Source organism: Eriocheir sinensis, chromosome 17, assembly GCF_024679095.1.
Source record: "Eriocheir sinensis breed Jianghai 21 chromosome 17, ASM2467909v1, whole genome shotgun sequence".
In the NCBI taxonomy this organism is placed as follows: domain Eukaryota; kingdom Metazoa; phylum Arthropoda; class Malacostraca; order Decapoda; family Varunidae; genus Eriocheir; species Eriocheir sinensis.
Window position 1 is genome coordinate 7276015 of NC_066525.1, and position 19047 is coordinate 7295061.

General features: G+C 42.2%; 1 protein-coding gene across 1 annotated transcript in view; it reads left to right on the forward strand.

Annotated features, from left to right (window-relative positions):
• Positions 1-19047, forward strand: part of LOC126999883 (putative uncharacterized protein DDB_G0277255) — a 128400-nt gene that overhangs the window by 35858 nt on the left and 73495 nt on the right. The window contains exon 3 of the mRNA XM_050863006.1: positions 2784-2889. The gene's annotated coding sequence lies outside the window, so the exon portion shown is untranslated. The remainder of the gene's footprint in view (positions 1-2783; positions 2890-19047) is intronic.

The following is a 19047-nucleotide window of genomic DNA, read 5'->3' on the forward strand; positions in this document are numbered from 1 at the left end:
CTCTTCCTCTCTTTCTCTGTTTTTAGGTTCTTTTTTAGGTGTTTTTCTCTCTTTCTCTTTCTTTAGGTTCGTTTCCCTTTTTTTTTGGTGGGTTTTCGTTTCTTCCTCCATTTCCCTCTTTCTTGTCTTGCTCTTCATTCGTCTTTCCATTTTTTTTGTGCGTGTATTTTCGTTTCTCCCTCCTTTTCTCTCTATCTTCCTTTAGTTTCGTATCCCTTATTTGTGTGGATTTTCGATTCTTCTTCCTTTTCTCTCTTTCTTTTCTTTCTCTCCATTCGTCTTTCCTCTTTCTATGTGTCTGAGTTTTCGTTTCTTCCTCCTCCTCTCTTTGCCTCCTTCTTTTGTATCATTTTCCATTTTTTGTATGTGGGCTTTCGTGTCCTCCTCCTCCTCCCTCTTTCTTTAGGGTCGTATCCCCTTTGACCTTTATGAGCGTCGGTTTCCGTGGTTTGATTCGCTGTGCCTTAGTGCTTTTGATTGGCTGGTTGTTATTTCCTGGTTACTGATTGGCTAGCATTTCCTGTCCGTAGGTTAGCTGTTATTTCCTGTTCGTTTTGTGTCGCTCCTCTGTCACCGAAATGCGAAAAGTTGGATCACCGTTATTTGTGGACTGTTAAATTATCTTTCTCTTTCACTTGTCACATATTCTCTCTCTCTCTCTCTCTCTCTCTCTCTCTCTCTCTCTCTCTCTCTCTCTCTCTCTCTCTCTCTCTCTCTCTCTCTCTCTCTCTCTCTCTCTCTCTCTCTCTCTCTCTCTCTCTCTCTCTCTCTCTCTCAAAATGTGCTCTTGTTTATATGTTTTTTTTAAGCTTTTTTTCATCCACTTTGCGTCGCTTTAGTTTCTGTTCCTCTTTTTATTTCTGTTTATTTCTCCTGTTCATTTTTTGTGTTTATTTTTTACTTCTTTCTTTCATTGACTCGCATTTTTTTTAACTTCATTTTCTTTTCTTTTTTTTCTCTACTTCCTCCTTCATCACATTCCCCCCTTCCTTCTCTTTTTCTTTCTCCTCCATATCATCCACCTCCTCCTCTTCTTCCTCCTCCTCCTCCTCTTCTTCCGCGTCTTCTCTCTCCTCCTTCTATGTCTCTTCGTCCTCTTCCTACTCCTCCTCTTCCACGTCTCCTGTCTCCTCCTTCTGTGCCTCCTCCTCTTCCTCCACCTTCCCCTCCTCCTCCCCCTCCTCCTCCCCTCCTCCGTACCCCGGGGCCACGAATTACCCAGTGTGCCGTCGGCCCCGTGGAGAGTAAGTGAGCTGTCATCATAGAGAAAACTCCCTGTGTGCCGCCCTCGCCTCCACACGCCTTAGACATCCTCCAGTCACCCCGCCCCTTCACCGCCCTGACGCCCCGCCCAACGTCGCCGCCCCTCCCTGCTTCTGCTCTTCTGCTCAGCCTGCCGCAGCGCTCACGTGGTTTTGAGAGAGAGAGAGAGAGAGAGAGAGAGAGAGAGAGAGAGAGAGAGAGAGAGAGAGATTACCTCGATTTACATATATGCTCAGACCTCCTGTGATCCAAAGTTTTTTTTTTCTACAGTAAAAGAGGAATCTCAAAGGCAAAAAACAAAAAACAACAGCTGCTCCGATAAAAAGAAAACGGAACGAGAGGTCAGAGAAGGTCAATTTCGGGTGGAGAGACGTCTTGATACTCTCCTCCTGAAAGAGTCCAAGTCGTAGGCATGAGGAAATACAGACAAAGGCAGGAGGGGATACAGACTTTTTAAACGTTTCAGCTTCCAAGCACACACCCATATGACATAGCTTTCGTAGGAGCTGTGAGCATTTCCATGGAGGGGTAGTTTAATGACCCTGGTGGTAGTTTGAGAGAGCTTCTATACCATGACAAGCACACCCATTTGACATAGCTTTCGTAGGAGTTGTGGGCATTTCCATGGGGGGTAGTTTAATGACCCTAGTGGTAGTTTGACACAGCTTCTATACCATGAAGGTGAGAAAAAAAAAACACTCATGAGAGCCCGATGAGTCTCCTTTTTTTGGCATTTGGGATTTGTTGATGATGTGGGAGGCGGAAGTATCTGGGAATGCTAGCGTGTGTGGTATGTCCCTAATCTTAGTGGAATGACAATGGACGGTTCACCAAGGCGTTGTATTTGTGTCTTTGCGAATATTTAAGTTGAGGAAGTGGCGGTTGAGTTTTGTTTTTTTATGTGAATCTGTCGTGAGTGATGGGCTGATTCTCTTCCTGTTCCTTCATCATCATATTTTCTTCTTCTTTTTCTTCTTCTTCTTCTTTTTTCTTCTTGTTCTTCTTTTTCCTTTTCTCTTTCTTCTTCTTCTTCTTCTTCTTCTTCTTCTTCTTCTTCTTCTTCTTCTTGCTCTTCTCTTTCTTCTTCCTCTTCTTAAATTATTATTCCTCTTCTTTTTTTTCATCTTTTCTTCATCATCATCATCATTATCATCATCATCATCTTCTTCTTCTTCTTCTTCTTCTTCTTCTTCTTCTTCTTCTTCTTCTTCTTCTTCTTCTTCTTCTTCTTCTTCTTCCTTGTCTTCTGTTCTTTTTTTCTTCGGCGTCTTCATCATCATCATCATCTTCTTCTTCTTCTTCTTCTTCTTCTTCTTCTTCTTCTTCTTCTTCTTCTTCTTCTTCTTCTTCTTCCTTTTCTTCTTTTTCATCTTCATCATCCTCATCTTCTTCCTCTTCTTCTTCTTCTTTTTCTTCTCTCTCTTCTTTTTCTTCCTCTCCCATATCCTCCACTTCCTCCTACTCCTTTTCCATCTCATCCTCTTTCTAATAATCATAATTCTCATCCTTCCACCTTTCAGAACGGGCACGGCATGTACTCCAGCTTCTAGTAGCCTCCGTGCAGAGCAACCACCGGATGCGTGAAGCCGCGCGGTGCCTCGATATCACCACTGCTATGCTGGCGAGGTGAGGAAGAGGAGTGTCTTTTGTAGCCTGGTATTACAAGACACTTTCCCTTCTCACATCACCTATTTCTAAAGGTCAAAGGGGGATATCAATCAGGTTCTAATGAGTGTTTTTTAGGCTCAGGGTACAGAAGAAGGGTCAAACTACCGCCAGGGTCATAAAACTACTACTGGAAATGCCCACAACGCCTGCGAAAGCCATGTCAAATATGGGTTCTTGGGCGGAGAAATGTCTTATAATGCGACCGAGTTCAAGGCCCATCTTCTCAAGCATTTCTGGGCTCACACACTCGCATCAGACAAGGCTTTCCTAGAGGTTGTTATGGGTGATTATATGATAAGTTTTGTGTGCCTAGGGATAGTTTGACAAGGCTTCTGCGCCATGGATGTGAAAAGCATTGATGAGAACCTGATTAATTTCCTTTTTAGCCTCTGGAAATGCTTGTAGTGAGAGCCGAAATAGTCTGAGAATATGGGCGCATGTTTTCTGTAGCCCCCTAAGCGGAATTATGATAAGGCCTTTGAATGTAACTGTACTCGTTCTACTAGGCATGAAATGGAGCGTTTTGATTTTATGTTCGTCTCTTGTTCCTTAATTTACTCTGCGGCTGAAAGACACAAACCTTACGGCCATAACAAATCACCATACCAAAACATGTGTCCAGAGAAGGGTTGCTGGACTCGTGAAGGTTAGAAGGCTGTTTTCCTCCTTCGCTATTTTAAATCTCGTATCGCATGGTGAATAGGGGCATGGTGAACTCATAGGCTATCGTATTGCATGGTGAACTCTTTATATGGATGATTTTTTTTAGCAGCACTCTTACAAGTCAGGAGGTCACTTGAGGTGTGCGAGCGGTCATTTTTGAGATACCATTTGGCAACCGAATGCGTTCAGACAAGTTTCTTTCTATTTTATTGTCTTCTGTGTGACGACAGACTATGGTAGATGACGATACCTGGCCACTCTGACCTCCATGGATGCGAGACTTGGTGAGTTGGGGAGGAGACACCTTGCCATCGCTTCTTATTGTCTGATGAATGCATTCTTATAGTACAGGAGGCAGCTCAAGGGAAAAATAAAAAGAGAAGACCAAGGAAAGTCCGCTGTTGCTGCTCCTGCATATAGTTGACAGTAAGAGTAGACGAAAGAGGATTATAATCGGTTGGAGATATGTCTTGATATTCCCCTCTTAAAAAGGTTAAAGTTCCTGAGCTGAATCTATCGCATTCGTATTCTTGGAATTAAGAATGACAAATAGATTAGAGAATAATGAGACAACTAAAAAGTAGCTGCGTGTAACTTTTAATGTGTGCTTTTACTCGTTTTTTTTTTTTTTTTTTTTTTTAATGTGTCGTGTGTTCGGTGGTGGTGTCGATGAGTGAGTGGTGGTTCAGCCTGCCTCCTCCTCCTCCCCTCCCCCCGGCGGACCACTCTGCAGGAAGCCAGCACGCACGGCAGAGTCTCGTAATGGCCGAGCCTCGCGTGGGACCCGCCCACAGGAATAAGTATAATAATAATGAGATTAGCAAAATAAACTAATGGTACAACCGTTCTCTTCTGCCCTCACCTCCGTCAGCCACCGACCACCTCTTCCTCCCGCCCGGGGTTATGGACCTCCGGGGAAGCACACACGAGTTTACTTCTTAAAAATTTAGTCCCACGAGTCCCATTGCCGGATGGTGGTGTGGTCGTGTGTTTTAACTTCCTACAGCAGTTGCTTGCCTCATTAATCCTCATTACAACCATGCTTGCACTCCCAATGACGCGCTCCCCCGCGGCCACACGCTCGTCTTCCTCCCCCCCGTCGGGTACAGGCAGCGTTACGAGAGCCTGCGAGTTGCGCAGCGTCGACGTTGAAGTGTGATTCTTACCTGTGGGAAAAAAACTGATGAATGGTTCATTTAGAAAACACTCCCGTCCTGCAGTGGCTGAGAGTGGCGGGCGTGCCGGCGCCGCGGGCTGGGGACGGAAACGCGGAATAACGAGATAATCAGCCAGAACAGGAGTTAACGGGTGATTCTGTTAGCTGTAAAATATCCATATGAACTCGTCTACGAAGTCTCAGGACGTGTAAAGAAATGCTGAATATCATGTTGTATGAAGTAATTGGAAGGAAAACACGTGAATGAGCCATCAGCCTGTGACGGCGAATTTTCTTGGATATTACTTGCGCGTCTGTGTGGTCGTGTTTCATAATGAAATAAGTAAAAATAAATGGCTAAACAGACTAAGCAGTGAATTAAGTTATATATATATATATATATATATATATATATATATATATATATATATATATATATATATATATATATATATATATATATATAATTTATTTTATTTTCATGTTTATAATAGACATTTTTTTTTGTTTATTTATTTTTTCTATATATTGATTTACTTATTCAGTTTACTACTTACACTTTGATAATTTATTTAAAGAAGTACTGGACTCCTGCTTGCATAATTTACATAGGCACTGTTCTTTGAACACATCACGAAACTTCTCGGTGATCTATTTTGTTGTGTTTGTTTGTAAACTTCTTTTACGAACCTTCTTTTTCATCAGTGATCTTTTTTTTTAGATAATGATATGTGTCTGTTAGTCACATTTTGGCTTTATCTCACGTCCGGTCCATTTACTATCGCTGGGAACCCTGTGCAGCAGGTCAGCGTGATGAAGGGCAGAGAAGGAAATGTTCTGACGAGCGGGGAGAGTGTGTTGAGGTGGAAGAGTGCTTTGTGGTGGGCTGATGAATGAAAGAAACAGGAGAAAGAATGTTGGATGACGTGGGAATAGTGAATCAGGAAGTGCTGCGGATTAGCACGATGAAGTTAGGGCAACTATGTGGACGATGAAGAGTGGGAAGGCGGTTAGTCCAGATAACAAAGCTGTTGAGGCAGAGAAAATGTTAGAGAGTTGGCAGGGGAGTATGTAACTAGATTTTTGAAATAATCTTGAAAAGTGAGAGGGAGAAGGATACAGCGGAACGGTGAGGATGCAGGAGTAGAGATGACGAAGACGGATGAGCAATGGGGAGTGTAGAGGAGAGGTGAAGAAGAGTCCAGGCAGAGGGGAGTGGGTGGAGAAGTCTCAGGAGATGTTTACAATAGAAGGGTACAAGCAAGAGTGAAAGGGAAGCTTTACAAGATGGTGGTGAGGCCGATGTTGTATGGTTGGAAACGGTAGCACTGACGAAGAGACAGGAGGCGAAGCTGGATGTGGCGTTGGGAATGACACGGACGTAATGGATGAGTAATGAGTATGCGCTAAGCCGTTGTTTTGTTGGGAGAGAAAGCGAGAGGGTGATCGCTTCATTCTGACCCCGAAAGATACGCGAAAAGAAAGGGGTAGAAAAAAAAGGACAAGAAAGAAGAAGAAGAAGAAGAAGTATCAAAAGGACAGGCTAGGCGGTTCAGAGGCGAGGCGGGGGAGTCGAGATTGAGATGGTTTAGCCACGTGCGGAGGAAAGATGCTGAGTATACTGGGATTAGAATGCTGGAAATGGCAGGAGAAAAATAGGATTGCCAAAGTGTAGGGTTATGGATGTGGTGAGGGAAGACATGGAAGCGTTTGGCACGACGGAGTAAGATAAAGTAAGCTATGGACAAAGATGCAGAGGAGGCAGGAGAAATGGCAGGAGAAAAATAGGATTGCCAATGTGTACTCGTAGGGTTATGGATGCTGTGAGGGAAGACATGGAAGCGTATGGCACGGAGTAAGATAAAGTAAGCTATGAACAAAGGAAGTAAGCAATGGACAAAGATGCAGAGGAGGCAGGAGAAATGGCAGGAGAAAAATAGGATTGCCAAAGTGTAGGATTATGGATGTGGTGAGGGAAGACATGGAAGCGTTTGGCACGACGGAGTAAGATAAAGTAAGCTATGAACAAAGGAAGTAAGCAATGGACAAAGATGCAGAGGACAGAACGAGATCGTCAGATGATCCACTGTGGCGAGCCTTAATAGGAGCACCATACAGATTTTTTTTTTTTATAGCAAGCAGAGGAGTCAGTTCAAGGGCATAAAAAAAGGAAACAAATGTGAAAAAAAAGCCCGCTACTCACTGCTCCTAGTCCTAATTGATTGATAGATAGATAATAGATAATAGGTATTGGTAATAGGATTGATAGATAGATAATAGGAGCAGTATACAGATTTTATTTTTTACGGCAGAGGAGTCAGTTCAAGGGCATAAAAAAGGAAACAAATAAGCCCGCTACTCACTGCTCCTAGTCCTAATTGAGTGATAGATAGATATTTACCAGATAGATAAACGGATAGATAAACGGATCGATATAATACTCCTTCAAACACCTCTGAAATTCAAGCCTCATAAACACTCCGAAATCTCCAATTCCTTCACTTTGGCAGTTTTCTTGAGCTGAAATAGAAAAGAAAATTATTTTTTTTTAACATTTGAAGCGGTTGATCTCAGAGTTGATATGCAATGTAATCACCAAATGGTAATGAAACATATTTTCCTTATACTAAAATAACTAAGTGTGTGTATGTGTGTGTGTGTGTGTGTGTGTGTGTGTGTGTGTGTGTGTGTGTGTGGTCTTGCGTGCGTGTTTGCAGTAAATTAGTCTGGAAGTTTAATGAAAAAATCCAAGCAATAAAACTCTCTAAGGCTGGAGAGAGGCTCCCTGACCGGTTCTCCGTCTCACGCCAGAGCCAGGAGCAACCTTGCCGACGCGCGCCGCGACGATCACCCCGCAGCCACCAGCCTCAACACGCGCCCTCCCTGAAACTAACAAAAAAAAGAAAATGGAAAAAAGTTAATCTTCCACGGTGCATTCTCCTTTGACAGGCGCTCCCACATCCATCACGTAGTGGCGGGAAGGTGCCCCTTAGTGTCTGACGCCGCGTTGTCGAAACTCGCAGCGCCAGCAGGGACGAGGAAAGGGTCGGTATTGTCAAACGTTTCGCCTCTCACATCAACTATTTCCAATGGCCGAAGAGATGATAACTCGGGTTCTAATGAGCGTTCTTTTAGGTTGACGGTACAGAAGAAAGACCAGACTACCACCAGGGTCATAACACTACCCCTAGAAATGCCCATAACTCCTACGAAAGCCTAGTCAAATGTGTGTGCTTATGCGATGGTCTGTTTAAGAATATGACCCTAGCTAGAACAAAACCAGGCAAATTAATGTTTTCTCCCGTGTATTCCACCAGTGCACATGCGTAGTGGACAGCAGAGACACTTATTTCCCCGATAACGATATGCATCTGTAGTTATTGTTAAAATCTGTAATTACTGATGTTCTTTGGCAACTGTTATGGATCAGAAACCGAGAAATACGATGTCTTGTGTACGATAATCTGGTAACGCTGACTCCACGTCCTACCCGCGGCCTCGTGCAGAAACATGGCAAATCATTCGCCATTATTTAGGAGGAACCGCGGCATAATCACACACGTTTGTCTCTCCCTTTCATTATTTCGATCCAAGAAAGTTTCCCAGCAAGACTAGTCACGCAACAACCCACCCACACCCGCCCCCACCGCCAATCCCCCACCGCGTACAATATATTATCGCTTGTCAGAACCCCTCGCTGTGTATCACGTGGCTTCAGACATCTTCAGACTTGGACGCACATTACTGATTTTTATTTTTCTATTTATTTTGTTATTATTGTTATTATATATGGCCAAATTGTTTTACACACACACACACACACACACACACTCTCTCCTCTCTCTCTCTCTCTCTCTCTCTCTCTCTCTCTCTCTCTCTCTCGTTTGTGTCCTCAGTTGCGTTCAAGCATAGTTATTCATTCACTTATTCAATGTACCATTTTTACTATGACCCATTCTTTAAATACCTACTGGTTTCGCGGCAATCTTTCCATGTTCATATTATCGTTTTCACAAATCACACCCATCATTGTATTGTTTCACTTTAGCTTCCTCCGTATACATGCTTCCTTTCATGTCTTGGATCTGTTGGGATGATGATATCGCTGATGATGATAAGGGTGATGATAATGACGGGTAGGGGAGGAGATAGTAGGGTGAAATGGCTCTTCCTTTTGACCCTCAGGTGACGAGGTAGGTAAAGAGTCAAAGGGTCATATTCTTAACCATTTCAGCGCCCATGCAGACACACATATTTGACAAGGCTTTCGTTGGAGTTTCCGGCATTCCCAGGGGTAGTTTGATGACCCTTCTTCTGTACCATGAACGTGAAAAAAACACTCATTAGAACCCGATTGATCTCCTTTTCGGCCTTTGTATATAGTTAATGTGAAAGGCGGAAGCGGCTGAGAATACCGACTAAAGACATTGGTTCGATTCCTGGGCAGGGCATCAAGCATTCTTCCTCTTCTTCTTCTTCTTCGTCGTCGTCGTCTTTTCTACTTCATCTTTTTCGTCTTTTGCTACTTCTTCTTCTTCTTCTTCTTCTTCTTCTTCTTCTTCTTCTTCTTCTTCTTCTTCTTCTTCTTCTTCTTCTTCTTCTTCTTCTTCTAATTATTATTATTATTATTATTATTATTATTATTATTATTATTATTATTATTATTATTATTATTATTATTATTATTATTATTATTATTATTATTATTATTATTATTATTATTATTATTATTGTTGTTGTTGTTGTTGTTGGTGGTGGTAGTGGTGGTATTGTCATTGTTATTATTGCTGTCATTATTAGCGTTATTAGTGTTGCCATGACCGGATGTCCGATCAACAACAAACTTTCACATGGCGTCCCAATCAGAGCCATTACCAGGCCTTTCATCACAGCCAATCAGGAAGCGTTTCGAGGGGCTCACTAGGCCACTTACAATCGTTAGCAGCTCCAATTAAGCAATCAACATCAATCACAGCCTCGCTTGAACTAAATGTCCCTGCTCTCTTTGATTTAGGCGGGACAGACGATGGTTTAAATGGAGGGGGTGATCGTGTTGTGTGTGGGGATGGGTGGAGGGAAGACAGACAGATAGAGATTGATAGATAAACAGATAGATAGGTAGATAGAGAGAGGGAGAAAGATAATTTTTGGTATATTATTTTTTCTTTTTATTTGAATATACTAAGGAGCAAATTTTGGGTACGTACACACTGCAAACAAGGTATAGAATTATGGTAAAAGTATACTCTAGTTGGGGACATACGTATTCTTAGCTGTATGTGGGCGAGGTGCTCATTTCCGTCTCACTGGCCTTTCAGACTGTGGTGGGGAAGAATCAATTACCCCAAGACACGGGCAAGCGTCGAATCCGGGTTACCACAGCTTACCATGCTCATTTATACCCTTAAAAGCGCGCGAGGCGTTACACTGCGTCCTTCAAAACTTATTAGGTCATTGATTTTAGTCCTCTAGATGGTTCTGGGCATTATCTTGTGCCTCTCAAGATTTTTGGGGTTGGCATAGGTTTATTTATTTATTTGTATTTTAGTTTGTTATTCAGCAGTTTTGGCAGTCATGCGTGTTGGGCGTGATGAGTTATGCCTCAGCCTCAGTCTTTAAATATTGGTACGTGTTTGTTGTTATAAGACGAATGTTACTGGTTGTAATGTAATGGATCACGTGTGTGTGTGTGTGTGTGTGTGTGTGTGTGTGTGTTTTCATATCCATAGGGTGGTGCACGTGGGGCGTCTATTAAAGGTTCACCGTTGGGTTTAAGCACTTGTAGGCACTTCCTTTTATCGTCTGACGCTGATGAGTTGGGGCGCTGAGGCCGAGCTTGTAAGACTTCCTTCACCTGCACTCAGCCCCTCCATCACCGAGAGTCCTGCTGCGCCTCCTAATGGCAGCAAACGATAACCCTGGCTGAACCAACAGGGGATCCAGGAACTTGTAAGAAGGATACATGATGGAGAGACACAATGATATATGTAAACACACCATGATTACTGTTAGTCTTTGTACGATATGGAGCAGACTGTGGAGCACACTGCCCTGTACATTCATGATACCAAAGGACATTCATGCAGAAAATCCCTGAATCAATTGGTCGGTATACTTCTTCTTGATCTGAGAAAAAATTAATACTTTTAGGGAATATTTGATTATGGGGTTTCGTATCATACGGGCCTGTGTTCAACTCTCAGCCTGAACAGTCGGCGCACAGCCCACCCAACTGTTCATCCTCCATTTCAAGCGAGTTGATAAATGTGTACCTGGGAAAACCCGGGAAAGGTAAACTGTGGTAATTCAAATATTGCACGGGCCCTGTGTCCCTGGATAATGGGTTCTCACCTACTATAGGCTCAAGGGAGTTGAGCAGCGCGGCCACTCTCATCTACAGCGTATGCCCACAACTTTACTTACTGTTTCATAATATTAGTACAAAGGACAAATATTTCGTTCACTAAAAACTCAAGTCGGGTTACTGAACCAATTACCTGACCGTAGCATGGTTATTTGTCGATGGATAATTACACACACACACACACACACACACACACACACACACACACAAACACACATATACAGCATTGCAACACCTCAGCCGGACGAGTGACGTTGATCAGCGTGGGTTAATCGCCTTCTTGCAGGGAGTGGCCAGTGGTGTTGCGTCAGGTGTGTGTGCGTGTGTGTGTGTGTGTGTGTGTGTGTTTGGAATGGATTATAGTCATAGTAGTGTGAAAGTATACAAAAAGTCGCCACATCAAAACACATAATGAGATAAATAATGTTGATTGAATTAATAGAATCAGAAAATAATAGGATGGACGTAATAGAAAATGAGTCAACAGCACGAGTGAAAATAAAAAAAAGAAAATAAAAGAAAGCAACGTATTAGGCAGAAGAACTTACCTTAGCGTTCCAATTACCTGCCTATCGCAACCACACGCAAATCACAACTACGCATAAAGATAGAAATTTAATAGAGACGAACAAAAAAAAGACACAAAATAAAAAAAATCATTGAACAAAAACGAAAAACAACATAAAAAACAAAAACAAAAAAACTAAAATAAAAAAAAAAAACATAAAAATAGCTTCGTTAATAGAGTAGAAAAATATAGAAACTTAAAGAGAAGAAGGACAAAAAACAAAAAAACATAAAAGACTTAAAATAAATAAAAATCAAAACAAGAAAAAAACATACCATAAGAAAACAATATAAAAATCATAAAACAACAAACATAAAAACTAAAATCATAAAAAACAAAAATGGCCTCGTTAATAGAGTAAAAAAAAGAAAAAGAAAGGCGTGGACGAGGATGCCGAAGTGAAGCAACAGATAAAGAAACACTCTGGCGAACTGATGAGGAAATAATGATTGTATACTAAGGGAGCGAAAGACTGAGAATGAAGGCGAAGAAAATACATGCTGGAAGAGGAGGTGAAGGAGAGATAAATTGGGGCGGGAGGGAGAAGGGAGGAGGAGGAGGAGGAAGAGGAGGCAACAGGAGTAATGCAGCGGCCACACACACACACACACACACACACACACACACACACACACACACACACACACTCTCCCGGCGTTAATGGTGATAAATACATACAAGGCACAGGAAATTGACATGAAACCCTTTTGTAATTGGGATAAAAGTTTCCTTTCTCCTCACTTGGGGTTTTGTTTTTCTCGCCCTCCGCCTCCCCACTCCCAAGGCTTCGTTCCTCCTCCTCCTCCTCGTCCTCCTCGTCCTCCCACAGCCCCCCCCCCCCCCACACACACACACACACTCCTCGCCCCGGGTAGCCCTCTCTCGTTGCATATCGCTCGTTGGGGAAAGAAGTGTCGCGTGTCCTGGCGAGGGAAGGTTCAGCACATCACACTCGTCGATCCTTGCTGACATTATTTTGTACCTTTTCTTTTGTTTTTTCTAAGCTTCTTTTCCGGTTTCTTTATTTTTTCCTTCCTTAGAATGAAAGGGAGCGTTGGTTATATAAGTTTGATTGTTTTTGCTACACAATTTATTTATTTTTCTCCTATTTTTTTATATTCTCTCTATATGGATACATGCAAATAAACACACACACACACACACACACACACACACACACACACACACACACACACACACACACACACACACACACACACACACACACACACACACACACACACACACACACACAGCTTGTAATCCACTTAAGTCCCAGGGTTGCTATGATGTTTAAGAACACATTAAAAAAAGATGTGCCCACCAAAGCGGGAACAAAGACAATACAGCTGTAACATAAAACGAACCGCCTTTTGGTCTTCGGTCCGGTTCCGTAACGCGTACGATCAAACTCTGGGATTTGTTCCCGCCACTAACGAGATGATTAAAGGGGCGACGCCGGCACCCGCCCGAGGGCCACATAGCCGGAAGTAGTTGTTGAAAAATTGTTTCATAAACTTAATGTTTCGACGTGTTCATCCGGTGCGTGAGCGGCTGCACGTCGGTATGCAGGCGCAGGGAATCTATGGGAGTAGGATATGATTATTCTCTCTCTCTCTCTCTCTCTCTCTCTCTCTCTCTCTCTCTCTCTCTCTCTCTCTCTCTCTCTCTCTCTCTCTCTCTCTCTCTCTCTCTCTCTCTCTCTCTCTCTCTCTCTCTCTTCTTCGTTTTCCTATCTTTTTCGTATTTATTTCTTTTCCTTCTTTTCTCCTTGGTTGGTTTTCTTATTCTTATTGTTGTTCTCACTGCTTTTTTCTTGTTTTGTGTATTCTTTTTCTTTTTCGTCTACGTAATTGGGTTTTTTTTCTTGATTCGTATTTTCTTCTTTATGCTTATATAACGTATTGCATCTTTTCTTTTTGTATTTTCATTCCCTCCTCCTATTCCTCTTATTTTTCTAACATTTTTTTTCTTCTTCCTCTCCTCCTCCTCCTCCTTCTCCTAAACCCGAATTGTTCCTCTGCTATACAATCTTCCCAACATTATTTTACCAAAGCAACTCGAGAGGCTGTCTTTGTGGTCCCTTCGCTTCTGTCTCTAAACACGCTGTCTCCTTTGGGTGAAAAGCTGCAGCCTTCTCTTCAGTTTACGAGACCGAGTTCCGAGCTGATGAGACACTAGTTGAAGTTAAACATTCCCATTTTGTGACTCCTGCTCCTCCTCCTTCTTCTCCTCCTCCTTGTCCTCTTCTTCCTCTTGCTCCTCCTCTTTATCCTTGCAGTGAGATTCCCGTGACCGCAATCGTTCGCTTTAATTTGCTATGGATACACGATGTTTCTCACGGCTTATAGTGAATAGGATATATATCTCGAACAATCTCAGCTGGGAAAGAGGAAAAAGTTCTTCTTCAGCTCGGTGGCCAATTTTCGCTGTCAGTCTTCAAGGGTGAGTTAGTGGCCGCTAACTTGTTGCTTTGTGTTTGCGACGCGATCCCAAAGATTAGAGGAGCCACGACTTGCAGGCCAGCTGTTCCCACCTCATTTGTTTGCTCAAGTGATGTTTTCTCAGCGGGACTTGTGCAACCCTCCTCCTCCTCCTCCTTACTGCTGCCTTGCGTGTACTGTGTCGCCATCATTCTTCCACTTTAAGCTCGCGTGTTACTTTGCTTTTCAATTTCTACTCACCATTCTTTAGATAATAAGGAAGGATTTATATTTGTACCAGCGTCCTTTTCCTTACTATGGCTGCCTTGCATGTACTCTGTCGCCATTATTCTTCCAGTTCAAGCTGTCGTGTTACTTTGCTTTTCAATTTCTACTCACCGTTCTTTAGATAATAAGGAAGGATTTATATTTGTACCAGCGTCCTTCTCCTTACTATGGCTGCCTTGCGTGTACTCTGTCGCCATTATTCTTCCAGTTTAAGCTCTCGTGTTACTTTGCTTTTCAATTCTACTCACCGTTCTTTAGATAATAAGGAAGGATTGATATTTGTACCAGCGTCCTTCTCCTTACTATGGCTGCCTTGCGTGTACTCTGTCGCCATTATTCTTCCAGTTTAAGCTCTCGTGTTACTTTACTTTTCAATTTCTACTCACCGTTCTTTAGATAATAAGGAAGGATTTATATTTGTACCAGCGTCCTTCTCCTTACTATGGCTGCCTTGCGTGTACTCTGTCGCCATTATTCTTCCAGTTCAAGCTCTCGTGTTACTTTACTTTTCATTTCTACTTACTATTCCTCAGATGGTAATAAAGAATCGATGTTTGTAGCAGCACCTTAAATGAATTGTCTTGCCAACTTACTACTGCCCTGCGTGTACTGTGCTGCCATAATTCTTCTCGTGTTAGTTTGCTCTTCATCTCTACCTACTCCTCTTCACAACTCAAGTTTCACCGGAGTAAAGAATTGATATCTGTACCGGCACTTTAAATGAGTTGTATTTCTATTGTTTTTTTTTTTATGATTCCAAAAAATACGAAGAAGCAAGAAAAACGAAAAATAAAAAAAAAGAGACGTAGACGAAGAAGAAATGAAAAATAAGAAAACAAGAAAAAGCATCAAGACAAGAACAACAACAACAACAAGAACAAGAATATCAACAAAAAAAACAAGAACAAGAATATCAACAAAAAAGGAGGAGAAAACAGAAGAACAAAAACAAGCGTAAGAACAAGAAGAACAAGAACAAGAAAAGAAGAAAAAATAAAATAAAAGAAGGAAAATCACACACAAAAAAAACGCAAAATAAAATAAAATAAAGAAAACGAATAAGAGGAAGGAGAGAGCGATTAGTGAGGAGAGAGGAGAGGGAGACAGAGGAAGTGTGAGGCAAGCAAGCTGGCGAGGGAAAGGAAGAGGGAGAGAGAGAGAACTTTTCCACCCACGCTCAGCTTATTACCCTGAGGCAGCTTGGACGCGTAACTTGAACTCTCATTTACCTACAGTTTTTTGGGGCCGCGGACTCGCCAGCGCCAAAAACTGAGACTTTTCCATGTAAATTGCACCTCCGCAGACCTCCAGACACGCGACGCCACCTGCCTTCCTTCCCGGCCCTCCTCCCTCTTCCCGTTTTCTATTTTGTCTTTCTGTTTATTTGCATGTGTTATTTTTCCCATTTTCTCATGTTGTGTTTTGCTTCTTAATTCCTTCCTTCAGTTTCTTCCTTTCTTTCTTTTCTCTTCGTAGTAATTTTTTTCTCGTTTTCTTTTCTTTTTTGTCTTTGTTTATTTGTATTTGTTGTTATCCCATTTTTTCATCTTCGTTTTTGTTTTGGTTCGTGTTTGTGTTGGTTCGTTTGTTTTGTTTTGTTTTTTTGTTTGTTTTGTTTTTGTTTTGTTTTGGTTTTGGTTCGTTTTTGTTGTGGTTCGTTTTGTTTTGGTTCTTGGTTCCCTCCTTTCTTTTTTTCTTACAATACTCCCTCCTTTTCTTTCTTTTAATTTCCTTTGCTTCCTCTTTTCCTTTCTTTTTCTTTTCCATATCCTTCCTTCCCTCCCTCCTTCCCACCCGTCTCCATTTTTTTCTTTTCTATATTCCTCTCTGCAAAGTACTTCCTCTTCCGCCACCACCATCTTTTTTTTTTTTTTGCTATTTGTACACTTTTTTTTTGTATTGTCTATTTGGTTGTCCGTTTCATTCTTTTTTTCTTCTTACTTTCGCTTTCTTTCCTCCGTTCTTTCGTTTTCGTTCTGCCTTTCTACCTTTCTTCCTATCTTTCTCCCTCCATTCCCCCTCCCTCCTTCCCTCCCTCTCCTTCCCTTCCCTTCCCTTCCCTTCCCTGCTCTTCCCATCCTGTCCCTTCCTTCCTTCCTTCCTCCATCCCTCCCTTCCTCCCTCTCTCCCTTCCTCCTTCCCTCCCTTTCCTTCCCTCCTTCCTTCCTTTCCATCCATCCATCCATCCATCCATCCACCCTTCCATCCAACCATCCTTCTTCCCATCATATCCTCTTTTCATTCACCCTTCCATTCGTACCTTCCCATTTCCTTTACCCTCTGTACCCCACCCACCCTCCCCTTGAATTCCGGCGTATCACTCTCCGCCACGTATAATTTGATCATGAGGTCTGTCAGCACTCAATTCATTTCACTTAATCCTCAAAGACCCGCACACAAGGGGTCGTACCTGGAGAGTTCGATGTTCTCCCCTCCAGAATTAACAGCGGCACGTACAAACCGGAACGCATTCTGGTTGAGGGCGATTTCCTGTGCGTCTGAGTGTGTGATTCGACCCTTTTTTTACCTCCTGGGTCGCATTCACACGGTTATAAACATACGGACTCGGAAATGGACTTAAGAGACGGGAGTGAGATGAATACGGAAATGCTACGACTCTCTTTTGTTATTCTTTGCCATCGTTATCACTGCTCCTGTTACCATTATCATCGTCGTCATTGTCTTCTTCCTCCTTTTCTTTATTTTGTTTTGTTTTTTATCATCAGTTTTTTTCTTTTTCCTCCTGTTGGTTTGTATTGATTTCTTCATGTTGTATTTGTTGCTGCTGCTGTTGTTGTTGTTGTTGTTCTTGCTGTTCCTACTTTTGTTGTTTTACTGTTCTTTTTGTTCGTGTTCTTTTTTTTCGTCTTGTTCTTGTTCTTCTTGCTCTTGTTCTTCTTCTTGTTCTTACGCTTGTTCTTGTTCTTCTGTTTTCTCTTCTTCGTCTTTATCTTTTCCATCTCTCATTATCATCATCACCATTATTACTGAATTTTAACAACCGGAACCATTGCAAGTCAGACCGGACAGCTGTTTAAGTCCACGTGTAGCGCCCCCCCCCCAGCACCCCCAACAAGCACCTCCCCCACCAACCCCTTCCCCCCACCAGCAACCACCCATCCCCCCCCACCAGAACCAACCACTCCCCCCCTCTCCAGCACCCCTCCCCTCCCCCACAAGCAAGAACCCATCCCCCCCACCAGAACCATCCACTCCCCCCTCTCCAGCACCCATCCCCTCCCCCACCACAACCAACCACTTCCCCCGTCATCCACCCCCCCCCCCCCCCCCCCCACCAGCACCAGCGGCGTCGGCGGGCCAGTAGACACGAGCCATTTTCCTCGTTCAGGTGTAATTAACATGTTACCTGCGGCGGTTATCTTGTTAGCTCAGCAGGGCGCCGCTCCGACCCATCCGCCCCGCCCCGCCCCGCCCGCCTACCTCGTCCCCGGGAAATACTGCTACTTCTGCTACTTCTGCTTCTACTACTGCTATTACGAATGATAATAAGACTGATACGACTGCTAATACTATAAATTCTTCTACAGATACTAGTTCTATAATAGTAGTAGTATATTATTATTATTATTATTATTATTATTATTATTATTATTATTATTATTATTATTATTATTATTAGTAGTAGTAGTAGTAGTAGTAGTAGTAGTAGCAGTAGTAGTAGTAGTAGTAGTAGTAGTAGTAGTAGTAGTATATTATTATTATTATTATTATTATTATTATTATTATTATTATTATTATTATTATTATTATTATTATTATTATTATTATTATTATTATTATTATTATTATTATTATTATTATTATTATTATTATTATTATTATTATTATTATTATTATTATTATTATTATTCGTAGTAGTAGTAGTAGTAGTAGTAGTAGTAGTAGTGGATCTGCTGCTGCTGTTCCTACTGCCACTGCTACTGCTGCTGCTCTTCTCTTCCTGCTTGTGCTTCCTTTTTATCTTTTTCCTTTTTTTGTTTGTTTACAGCATTTTGTTTGCTTTTATTTTTATTTTTCGTTTCTTTCCTTTTTTTTCTTATATTCTTCCTTTCATATTTTCTCTCGTTACTGAACTGAATTATTGCATGTATTTTCTTATACATCTTCAACATTACTTTTTCCATGATCAGTTTATTGTTTTCTTTCAATTGTTGTCGCTGCATAATCTTTATTGAAGTTATGAAATAAGAAAAAAAACGTATATCTCCGATTTTTTTTTTCTATCCGAACGTCAGCAGCAAGATAGCCATGTTAACGTGCGTGCTCGGTTATTATTTGAAATTAGTCAAGATGTTCCATGCACTTTTAAAATTGATTATTACTTCTTTTGTTTTCCGATTGAGTCTGCCATTGTCAGCCTTACAGCCATAACCAGCAGTATAGCACCGTCGCTCCCTCCCGCTCTCCCTCTCCCTCTCACCCCATCCCCACCTCCCCCACCACCACCAGTATCATCCTTCACCACTACCAACACCACCACTACCATTGCTACCACCTAACACAACCACTACCATCACCACCTCCACCACCACCACCAGTATCATCCTTCACCACTACCAACAGCACCCCTACCATTGCTACCACCTAACACAACCATTGCCATCCCCACCTCCACCACCAGTATCATCCTTCA